The sequence below is a fragment of the Amblyomma maculatum genome, chromosome 8 (genome assembly GCF_055883805.1).
Source record: "Amblyomma maculatum isolate TAMU_Amacu chromosome 8, ASM5588380v1, whole genome shotgun sequence".
Classification (NCBI taxonomy): domain Eukaryota; kingdom Metazoa; phylum Arthropoda; class Arachnida; order Ixodida; family Ixodidae; genus Amblyomma; species Amblyomma maculatum.
Window position 1 is genome coordinate 110642081 of NC_139351.1, and position 12401 is coordinate 110654481.

The 12401-nt window shown below is 45.2% G+C and overlaps 2 non-coding genes across 2 annotated transcripts; both read left to right on the forward strand.

The window, feature by feature from the left end:
• Positions 1 to 2973: 2973 nt before the first annotated feature.
• On the forward strand, positions 2974 to 3045 carry TRNAA-UGC (transfer RNA alanine (anticodon UGC)). The gene has a single exon. It is a non-coding gene; the product is annotated as a tRNA-Ala (tRNA).
• Positions 3046 to 12228: 9183 nt separating this feature from the next.
• Positions 12229 to 12300, forward strand: TRNAA-UGC (transfer RNA alanine (anticodon UGC)). Its single transcript has one exon. It is a non-coding gene; the product is annotated as a tRNA-Ala (tRNA).
• Positions 12301 to 12401: the final 101 nt, after the last annotated feature.

Genomic DNA, 12401 nt, shown 5'->3' on the forward strand with positions numbered 1-12401 from the left:
TATGAACAATTTAGGTTATCAGCTCTTTTAACTTGGAGAGAGAGAGAGAAAAAAAAAACTTTTAATGAGCATAATAATCAGTAAAATTCGCAAGAGCTGGGTGGTCGGTGCCCTATAGTCCAGGGCTCCGCTGGCAGCAGCTGACTTGCGGACTAGCTGGATAATCCAGGCTTGCTGGTCCAGGTTGTCGCTGGTCAGGGCCGCCTCCCACTGCTCGTGTGTCGGGCATGGCACTATTAACGTTGGGTCAGGTTTGTCCTGGCATTCCCAAGAGATGTGGTAGAATGTGGGGCTTGCACCGCACCAAGGACAGTAACTCGTGTATTTTGTTGGGCTTATCTTATTTAAAATTTGAAGATTAGGGAATGTGTTTGTTTGTATTTTTCTCCAGTCTATAGCGTCCGAGGAAGGAAGTTGTTTGTGTGGTGGTGAGAAAATTCTTCTTTCTAACCGTAGGTGTTCCAGTCTGTCGCCGTAGGGTCTTAGGAGAGGGGTGAGGTAGGGATGGGGATCCGCCCGGTTTGTGAGAGCTCGGGCTAGATCATTCGCTACCTCATTTCCTTCTAGGCCTTCGTGTCCAGGTGTCCATGTAATTGTGTGCGTCTGGGAGATAGAACGTAATATTGCACACGCTCTTTGGTGAGGTTTTCCGGCCAGGTAGTCCCTGCAGGCTGGTTGGGAGTCCGTCACTACGTGTGATGACTTCTTTTGGTTGTCTTGTGTTTTTATGGTGACGGCTATTGCCAGTGATTCCGCTTCCGCGGGATCCTTGGCATAGATCGAAGCCTGAATAATTGGCCTCTTCTTGTGGTCAACTGCAGCTATTGTGAACTTGCCAGGTTTGCCGTAAGCCCCTATGTCCACGTAGACAACTTCCGCGTCTTTAGACAATTGTTTTTCCAATGATTTGACTCTGGCTTTCCTTCGACCCTTCTGTAACTCATGGTGCATGTGCTTGGGTATCGGGTTCACATAGATGTTGTTTCTTGTGGATGTCGGAATTTGTGATTTGATCTCAGAAGTTCTTAGTGCCTGGCATAGCCCTAGTTTTGACAGGATTTCCCTACCCGCCTGCGTTGTTGTCAGGCGTTGTTTCTGACTCTCTAGAACCGCCTCCTTGAGCTCCTCAAAGTTGTTGTGCACTCCGAGTGCCAAAAACGTTCCGTTGATGTTGTTTGCGGGAGGTTTAGGGCCGTTTTATAGGCTCCTCTTATGATAGTGTCAATGGCCCTTTGATCAGTGAATCTAATTTCGTGATATGGGAGCCCGTAGGTAATCCTGCTAACGACTAGGGCTTGTACAAGGTGGAGGATGTCCTCCTCCTTCATTCCTTTCCGGTGCCAGGTCACCCTTCTAATCAATCTGGAAATTTGGTTGACTGTGGTTTTGAGTGTTTTGGTTGTATAATCCACTCTCAAACTGCTTTGCAACCACAGCCCCAAAACTCTGATCTTGTCCTTCTCTTGGAGAAAAACTTCTCTTGGAGAAAAACTTCTCTTGGAGAAAAAGTTAACTTGGAGAAAAAGAAAAGCATTCGACTGACGCAGAAAAACCGTTGCGAAAACGTTCGACGTCTCCTTAAGGGCGGCACGTTGGCTGATAGCAGGCGCACCTTGAGTAAACAAACCTAGCGCCTTTGAACTCCTCAGTGGACAATGCAGCGGCAAATACCAATCAAAAGAACCTTGCCCATTCTCATCCACTGATCATTATTTTTACGTCACAGTTGACACCATTTCGCGGATGCGCCTTTCATTCACCTTTTTCTTCATGGGATCAACTGCGACGTCAAGCGAAGCCTAATGTGCATCCCCCCAGCATCTTAAGCGAACTGCTGAGTGTTTCATGATCATGCTAGCTAAATGCCCTTAGTAGCGGATTTGAAAACGTCAGCGCGGAAATGTGAGCGGAGGCCTCGGTGCATACTAAAACATATGTGTACGATCCCACTTAGTTACAGACCAACTGCGGCTCCTTGTGTCTGACAAGGAAGGTTCTTTTTGGGTTTTTTTTTTCTTTTTTCTTTTTTTTTTTGTAGTGCCATATGGCACTCTGTAAGGACCTCAGCGGCGGTTGCCACACACATTCATTGGCATTGCCAAAATAATCTAAAGACTTTGAGCTGTTATATTGCAGTTATTTTCACAGATAAAAAGAGCGCTGGTGGCCTTGCTCCGCTGGTAATTATAGGAGACTGGATGAAAATAAAACCGAGGGAACAAGATCGCAGTGCTAGTAACCCGACAATGTATGTCCACCACTTGCAAAAAGACACGGTTTATCACATTACGCTACCTCGCCCTACTGAAAAACCAAAAGTTCTACGGGGCAGTAACCTCATAAAATCTCATATAATCGCATACACTCTCATATGGTGCGCATCATTATCATAACATACCCTACATAAGTTATGATAATGTACAAGAAACTATGAGACGTTATGCAATTATATGTTACTTGCATGTGATCTCATGTGAATTGAGTGAGATTGTGTGAGAACAGTTGAGGTTATTGCCTCGTACAATTTTTTCAGTAGGGCGCGGAAAAGACTACCACGCGAAGACAAGCACGCGCCGTGATGGGCACAGTGAGCACGTCAACTTTCTAACGGAGAAAGCATCTTCTAATCGGTCCTTATACTGCCAATCTTACGAATGTAATTCTGAAGATGGCCCATCAAATGCACGCCTGATTTCCCTGACACCTCAGTGAACAAATCTGTCGGCAAATAGTTGAGGCCTATAGGCTATATATATATAAGGCAAATACCACGCGTTTTCAAAAGCCGTATGTCTACCTTTACTGGAAAGAAGCATACTATAAAATTTAATTTCACAGTCCAGCCGCTTTGGCCTTTTTTTTTTTCGGTTCTCATATTGCATCTTTTCGAATGGCTTTGCGACGACAAATCACTAGGTGTTTGCAGGCGCCTCCCTTTTTTCATGTGTTTGCAAGGAATCTATCCCTCCATGCGGGGGTGTAGCTCAGTGGTAGAGCGTTCGCTTTGCATGTGAAAGGCCCCGGGTTCGATCCCCGGCACCTCCACACTTTTTGTCGTTTCCATTTCGCATAAAATTCAAAAAATGCGTAGTCAAAAGAAAAAAAACATGGCCACTGTAAGTTATGTTTGGTTTTCCTCAAACAGTAACTATATACGGGATACATCGATTACGCAGTGTCGTTCCTAGTGTCATATGAAACCTGTTCTTTGCATCTTGACAGCGCATGTCAGATTTTTCGAAAGCCAGCAATTACTTTTGATAATTCATCCTTTCTTCATTATGTATAGTTACTCTAACTTTGGGGAACAAACGCAAACAGTTAAAGCATCCAACAACGTAACTATACACTAACGTTTCCTTACTATCTAACGCTATTATTGTTATTTTAAAACAATATTCTAAGCTTGCATTTGCACTCTGATTATTTCATCGAATAGCCGGCTACAATTCACTCTTTAGTTCATGATCGTGCAGTGTTCACAGTCCCGCTGGTTTTCTTGGATTACTGTTGACCATTTTTATGCATTGTGGGTCTTCTTTCTAACGTTTTTCTAACGCATTCAAATCAAATTTTTTGTGTTATACTCTCCCAGAATAATAGTTGCAGATTTTTCGATCGCTTTGGACGTTAAACTGAACAAGCCAAACCAAACGAATATTTTCGAGATTGTACTTTATATATGATTGCCTGTGTCATGTGCAGTTCAGTAACTATTCTTCTTTCTTTCCTACTATGCACTTGCCTATTGTATGTGAGCTGCTGTTTTGTGTCCTTAAGTTCTATGCTCTCCTCGTATCTAGGTAGGTAGGTAGCAACTTTAATGATTCAAAAAAGAACCAAGTGAAGAAGGGGGGGAGGGGGGTAAAGGGAAGTGAGGGAGCAGGACGACGATGGGCCCTCAGGCCGCTCTAGATGGCCGGGCACTTTTGAGCTTCAGCGACCCCTCGGGCCCAGCTCACTGTTAGAAGCTGTACCTCCGGCAGCGAGCTGCACAGAGCAGCCTCCCATCGCTCCTGATGTCTTGGCCCTTGCCACGGGGGCTTGGGCTTGTTCGGGCAGTTCAGGAAGACGTGAGTAAAGTCGGCTCTGGTGCTAGGACACAAGTGGCAGTGAGGGGAGGTTTCGCCACGGTTTATAATAGAGAGAACGAAAGGGGTCGTGACTGTGGCCGTCTGAAGTCAGCGCCAGAAAGCCTGGTCGCTTTTAGGAATAGATTTATGCGGAGGAGGGTACAGCAGGCGGGAATTTCTATAAAATACGGTGAGGTCGTGGTAGTTAAGAAGCCGATCTCTGGCACTGCGAGACGAAGGCACCAGGTCGCTCTCAGCCCGGTTGACGAGTACTCGTGCTTGGGAGTGAGCGGCCGTGTTGCCTGGGTGTTCGCTGTGCGCAGGGACCCAGAGGAGGGTGATGAGGTGATTCGGTGGAGGGGATGATGCTAGAATGTTTGCGGCCGGGGAGTGGATTTTGCGATGGGCATAATTACTAATTGCTGTTTTGGAGTCTGAGAAGATATACTCAGCAGAGGAGTGTGTGATTGCTAGGGCAATTGCTGCTTCTTCAGCTTGCAGGGAATCCTGCAAATTTAGAATGGACGCACTGACTATCGTGTTGTGGAATCCATCCACGGCGGCTAATGCGAAAGCTGGTCGGTTTGAATATTCGGCCGCGTCTACGTAAACTGCCGGAGCGCCAGGAGGGTAGTGCTTGTGCAAAGCCTTGGCTCTAGCTTTCCGTCTCTCACGATTATGCTCCGGGTGGGTATCTTTGGGAAGAGGCGGAATGTAAAGATTGTTGCTAACAGCGGTGGGAGGATTGCGCGTGGCCGAGGTATGACCGGGTAGGTTCCCGTACTAGTGTATTCCGATGTCCACGCCGCCGCGGTGATGCAATGGCTAGGGCGATCGACTATTGTGCCCGAGGATGCAGGATCGAATCCCAGCCGCGGCTTCCGCTTTTCGATGGAGATGAAACGCAAAGGTGTCCGTGTGTCGTGCGATGCCAGTCCACGTTAAAGAACCCCATGCGTTCGAAATTTCCGGCGCCCTCTACAACGGCGCTCTCATCATCCGAGTCGGTTTGGGACGTTAAACCCCATAAACCAAACCAAGCCATTGTGTGATGTCCGGACAAGGTGTATTAGAAAGCAGTTGGCTTCATACATCGATTGTACAGAGCACTTTCTGCATAAGTGGCAGCGTATTAATTGATGTGTTAATACGCTACCACTCATGAAGACAGCGTTGGCATCATGAAGCCACGATTCCTTCTGCTCGTCTGAACTCCAGAAACACCAGAGACGAGAATGTATGTAACAACACAGTGCTCTTTTATGAGCAAAGCGTGCATGCTCATTTCTCTATTAACGAACATTTTTAGGCTCATGCACATGTCTCGCACACTTCGCATTGCGAGAATTCTATTATTTCTTTACATAAATGGCCTCCTATTATATGTTCATTGTTTGCTTGTAGTTTTGTCGCAATGCAGGCCTCTTGTCTGCTGTCTTTCATAGAACAACTCGCCTTTTTGATAAAACAAGACAAATATGGACAAATGGCAAACAACAACAACAACATAAATTGTATCTTCGAAAAGGCTGTAGGTGCCTTCGAGAATAGAAAGACGTATCACTTTCTAAGAGCATTCCCTACTGAAAAAATTGTGAGGCAATAGGCTCACATTCTCTTGCACAATCTCACTCAATTCACATAAGAAATCACATACATTTCGCGTATAATTGCATAAGGTCTCATAGTTTCTTGTACATTATCATAAATTATGCACGATATTTTATGATAATGATGTGCACTGTATGAGAGTCTATGCGATTAGATGAGATTTTATGAGGTTATTGCCCCGCAGAACTTTAGGTTTTTCAGTAGGGTTGTTCTACATTTACAGAATGTAGAACAACCCTACAGAATGTAGAAGTCCATATCATTATTAATTGTCGAACCTAGCAAAGGGAAAAAAGGACGCATTGAATTATCAGCGCAGTAATGAAATTAGTTATGTGTAAGTGTACCTTAATTGTTTTCCAGTGGCAGCGACGAGAAACACTGCGTCTTTAAATTTGTCCAGCTGTCTGCCAGACACTGATTTCTTGAAGCGAATGCTGTCTAAGTTTCTATTGATGAAACGTACTTACCAGAAAAGGTGAATTCTGCAGAACATTCTCAGAAACCTTTCACGGCACTGCAGGAAGCAAAACGAGAAATCGTCAACATTTGCCATGAGCTCGTACAGTGTACCACAGAGATGAGATGTTCTTCAATTACAGAAAGGACTCGAGTCTCCAGTAGCTGTGTAAATGCAAAAGCTGCTTCAGAAGGAACTGTCAAGTTTCCAGAAAACTTACCCGGAATATGATAGGCTTTGAGCATGGTAAAATACTGATGCGGTTTGTTTAGGCCACAATTCTCATCTTTGAGCACTTCGCGGCATATGAATTCTTCTGTATTTTTAAAAAATTGCCTAATTTGAAATCCAGCAACGTAGTAGGTGGCAGAATCCTTTATTACTTGCGATGATTTCTCTTCGGCTGGATGGGAAATGTCATCTAAAGCCGGCAGGTCAACATGGGAACAGGAACCACAGGGTCGACTGCAGATTCCTGTCTCAAAGAAAAGGGCGTCACCGCATGTAGGAGCTCAGACCCATCGTTTTCAGAATTTGCATTTTTCGAAACCCTGAACAGCTTCCGGAGCATTGTGTGTTTCAACCCAGACATGAAAGGAGACACATTAGGATTGGTGCTGCATCCATGTTTCGTTCTGATGTGGCCAAAAATGTTTTCCAGGGAATCCTGCTGGAGGCGGCGCGTGAGAAGAAACGAGAAATAATTGTTTGCGACGTCTTCCCTTAGAAGAAAAATGGCTCTAATTGTGACCTGCAATCCAATAGTTGTTTGTGGTGGACGCTTTCCTTCAAATTACCACTTCGATATCCACAATATCTGACTCTCGAGAAACACGGGCAACTCAACGTGGCCCTTACGGATCGCATGCCGCCGCTTCTGTTCTTGCCTTTTTTTACACGTGAGCTATTCATGCAATCAAACAACTTGTCCATGTGGTCACAAAAGTTAGCAGTTGCCATTGCCTCTTGACGGAGCTCTTTGGCATACACCATAGTCAGCAAAGCGATGGACAGAAAGGCACCGAGGATTTGCGTTGCCCTGTTTACCTTCATTGCAGAGAACGGTTTCTGAAATATGTGTCTATCTAAATTTTGGAGCCAGCCGCAGTCTCAGCTCGTGTGTCGATTGATGGAGTTCGATTATATGAGACCAATCTGAAATTTCACTTTCAGTGTGAAGCCTGTGTGCTTGCAAATTATTACGGGTAGTTTTGATAAGGTGTGCGACATCAAATATAAAGTAAATGCGTTCATCAGTGAGTTTGGGAGGCTAATGTTGGTAGCTCCCTGGTCACAAATAACAGCCTTCACTGTGATTCTAGTTCCTTTGAGCAGCTCAATCAAAGTAAGAAGTAGGCGATGAGCAGAAAAATATGTTGTAGACGGGTGCCCAAATGTGTAGGCAATAGACTGAACCCATTTTTTTGGAAATTACAGACAGAAGGAACACCATGGCCCTGTCCGCGATTGAGGATGCTCTTTCATTTCCATAATTTGTAAGCCAATGAACGACATCTTGTGTAACATCATAGGCAAGATTTTTCTTCATAATTATTTGATCATAGGCAAGATCTTTCTTCAGCATTATTCCATCAAATATTATATAGCAGACGCGATCACTTTGTCTCCATGACTCTGTTTTGGAAGCTATGGTAGGAAGTATTCCAGGAACAATTCCAGGGCTCATTTTAACGTTGCTCAGCCATCGTCTCAAAGAATTCTGTATGGGAGGTGTGAGGTAGGACGACAAAAAGCGGTATGATCGTGGACCGCGAAAGTGCTAGTGCAGGGGCAACTTCTTTATCCGCAAAGGAAACCGCTTCTCACTGTCCTTTGACTCTATTTTTACGTGACAGGAAATAAGTTGAAATACCTCATCCGTTACATGAGGACGAATGCGCTCTATAGAACTTCTGAAATTGTCGATGGTGCGCCTTGCGTTCCATTTTGCGCAATCTTGATATTGTCTTTTTGTACTTGGACACTTTGGCCTGAAGTCGCCTGATGACGTCCCTCGGTGAGTCGCGGAAGTTTCGTGGATGAGCTGCATTCATAACAGAAAGAGCTGAATTAAATCAATTATACAGAATTCATTTCTATATTAACTCACTTTAAAGCTTGTTGCGCTGATTCTCACATGATCTGAAGAGTAATGTAAAAATTCTCCACGGATTTCACCACTCATACAAAACAAAAATCTTCTTGCAGCAATAAGGCGCATTAACTGCTTTGCGTCTCATTTCAGAGTCACTCAAAGGCACATGAAGGCTCATTAATGTCATTTGTGTGAAGCGGGCATACTTTATACACACTCACATGCGCCGTCTGTAAAAAGCATGTAAAATGAACCATCTCAAGCATAATTGTACTTGAGGTATTGACACACATATGAGTAATTATGCATGAATAAAACGTATTAGCATTTGTTGCTGTGGTCACGGATGCCTCATATGTGGCTCCTCGCGGGTCCGGAATCCAGTTCCTCTTTCATCCTCGTCTATCTACCCCTGTCACTCACACTAGCGACCCCTTTCTCCACCCTCCGGATATTATCTCGCTTGAGGTCCTCTCCACATGTGCCTCAGTATATTATATACACTGACTCCCAGGTTTCTATCCGTGCCATTCAATCTAAAAGTCTAACACGTCATCTGTCCACGGAGCTCAAAGCCGCACTTGTTGCGTTGCAGCCCTGCCCCGTCTTCCTCCGATGGATCCCTGGACACTCAAGGATTGACGGCAATGAGCTGGCGAACCAGCTCGCCCGTGAAACTCTTAACCGGGCACCGTTCATCCCCTGGCCAAGATCCTTGGAGGGCGGGTCGAGACTGTCTCTTCGTGCCACCATCAGCGAATATTACAATGCTGCTCGCTTAGACCGCAAGCTCTACCCCGACCATCATCCTAATCTTTCCATTCGGGAGGCTCATATCCTTCGGCAAGTACAGTTGAACACACTCATAACCCCTGCACGGCTATATCTCTACAAATTCCGTCGTGATCCACCATGCCTCAACTGCCCTTCCCTTTATGCCAACCTTTCACACTGCCTATTTTCATGTCCGGTTGCATTGCAATCGGGATTCTTTCCCACCTCTTCCCATACTATCTGGACCTGGGTGGACTGGCTTGGTGCTGAGGGTGAAGAACAGCGCCTGCTCGTCCAGCAGGCCATCGATGTATTAGGCGCCTAAGTGTTGCGCCCTAATACTACTACTACTACTAAAACAACCTTTTTTGTTAATATTTTAGGCTTCTCGTTTCCTACCATTTTGTGACGCCTAAAAAGCTCATAGTAGGTTTGGAACGCAATCGCGTAGCTCGATCTATGGCCCGATTCCGATGCTCCGATGGCAGTCAACTATAGTCCTGATCGCGGCTCGAGCGCGATCGAGGCATATTGGAGCCCGATTGGGACCAGATCGATAGCGGTCAAAACTGCCCGCTTCCCGTGTGACGAAGGCATTTTTCACGTGGTCGATTTCAAATGTGCATTACACTGTTCGACCTACGCCATATAAAAGTCTTGTGTTACGATACGGGTAAGCCATCGGTAAATTCTGTATTTTAAACCGAACTTCGTTGCGAGTGACTTCTGGAAAATTATGCTTTCGAAGTAATACAGATGCTCTTCCGGAAACGACAGTAGAAGAACAAACGCATGGCCCCCCGCACCCCCCTCGCGACGCCACTGCACAAATGAACCCTATAACAACCAGATTACTCGATACGAAATAAACAGAGTACTGTCTTCCGGCAAACAAACATTCCCAGGTCTCTACAGCATACACTGCGAAATGCTGGCCCACCTTTTCGATTCCGCTGTAGAAGCACTTTTGAAATTCTTTAATAAAATATACCTGAGGCTTGGGGACGAGCAGTTATCATACCATTCCTCAAACCCGGAAAGCCGCCAACCTCTCCCAGATGCTACCGATTCTCTCAGTGTAATTAATGCACTACATCACGGAAATGCTACACAACCTCTAAATAAAACATCATACATGACGTGATAGCTGCACAATCACATGGACAACCAATTAAGTTTTGTTGGGTACCAAGCTATGTTGGGATTATCAGCAATGAGAGAGCTGATGCATGTGCCGCAACAGCCTGTAGTGCTAAAATACAGCATGTTAACATATATCACATAGAGATATCTTAAAATTCATTAAGAGAAAACTAGGAGTCAGATAGCAGGCTTCATGGAACAATGAAATCAACAACAAAGTACATCTCGTCAAACCACTCATCGAGGAGTGGAAATCATGTTGTCAACAAAAACACATCATTGAAGTTATGTCGCCTTCGCATCGGACATACACACTTAACACATAACTTCATTCTCAAGAAAAAAGACAAACCTCTATGTGAGGGATGCAGAGGGGAACTAACAGTAAATCACATCTTACTTTCATGCACTAAGCTTGAGAAATTAAGAAAAAAATATTTTACACGTTTTTACAATGAAAAAAGTTCTGTTTCATCCTAGCTTGCTTTAGGGAGAAGGTGCACTGATAGAAATTTCTCGTTTTTTGAATTCCTAAAAGAGGCAAAGCTCCTAAAAACTTTAATAGTTCTTGGCGCATGATAGCCTGAGTTGCTTATGCGCCAGAAAAACCCAACCCAACACAACACAACGCATTTTTAATTATACGATGCTAAGACAGGTAAAGCGAAGCGGGTGTCAGAAAGGAAAAGTATACGGGGGGGGGGGGGGGGGGTGCATTACTTTTTTAATCTCGTTGTGTAAGGTTGGCTACAGTTCTCTGCTCAAGTTGTCAGCATCATCTGGATATCGATATTGGGCCAATGGCCAAGGTCAATTCTCGGGTGAACCGCGGCAAATTCTGGGCCCGGGACAACTTTGATGGTGACTTCAGAAATGGGTGTGGTTCACTATAACTGAGTCAACTTTCTAGTTACCAGGGCCAAATTCTGTGACTGGCCGGCGGCGTCCTAAATTTGGGTGCCACCATCGAACAGGGTGTGGTGCATTATACTTGTACTTTAATTTGGGTCCAGCATGAGGAGGTCGATTTTTTGGTAACCGGGGCCAAAATTTTAAGGTGGCCCGTGCCAACTTTGGTGGTGACTACAGATCTTGGTGTGGTTCACTATAACTGAATATCAATTTTGGTCCAATTCGGTCGAGGTCAACTTTCTGGTGACCCGGGCCAAATTTTTGGACTTGCCAGCAGCATTCTAAATTTGCATGCGACCATTGACATTGACTTGGACATTAATTTGGATCCAGTGTGAGGAGGTCGATTCTCGGGTGACAATTTTTGAGGTGTCCGGGCCGACTTTGGTGCTGACTACAGAACTATGTGTGGTTCATTATAACTGATGATCAATTTTGGTCCCATTCGATCGAGGTCAATTTTATTGCTATCTGGGTCAAATGTTGGGGGATGTGGCTCAGGCCAACGGTCAAGGGTCGCGTCCACTATGGTGCATAGCGGTCACTACGTTGATTCTTGGGGGTACATGGTGCATCCTGCTACACTCCGATTTGACTCTCAGCCCCGCTGTTGCTATTCTCAGCTCACAAGGTCAAATCAAGGTCAGAACACCCGACTCTGGTTTTGCAGCATTGGCCGTGAAATAGGACTTTCGTACTAAGAAAATAATTCAGGAGAGCTCTCGCGCAACAATCTGGAGCCGCAAGCTCTAATGATGTGTCAAAGCCAAGTTTCTGCCGATGCAGGTACAGAAGACCGCACGCGAGCTACGATGGGGAACGCGAACCGTAATCAGAACAAGCGGACAGCGTCCCAAATTTCTCCGACCGAACAGGCAATAGATTTCCGCTTTAGAATCGACATGCCGCTTTTTTTCCACAACGGGTAAGCACAATGGCTTTGAGGCGGGGTGCGCTGAGGCCTTCCTGAAACTGGTTTTTCGGGCACTACCAACACGACGGGGCACTTTTGTGAGATTTAATGCGATTGCGCTCAAACAACGATGACGCAGAAAAAAAGAAAAAAAGAAAACGAGTTTTAAAGAAGAAAAAACGGAAACTTCGGACAAGACGTAAGGCGACACGGGACATGAATGCATTGAGAAATCATCCGTCCGTGCGGGGGTGTAGCTCAGTGGTAGAGCGTTCGCTTTGCATGTGAAAGGCCCCGGGTTCGATCCCCGGCACCTCCAGTGTTTTTTTTATTGTATTTTTGTGAAAATGCAAATACCTGAAATGCAAAGGTCGCGCTCAGACATATATACACACTCACCTGGAGTGTGTATATATGTCT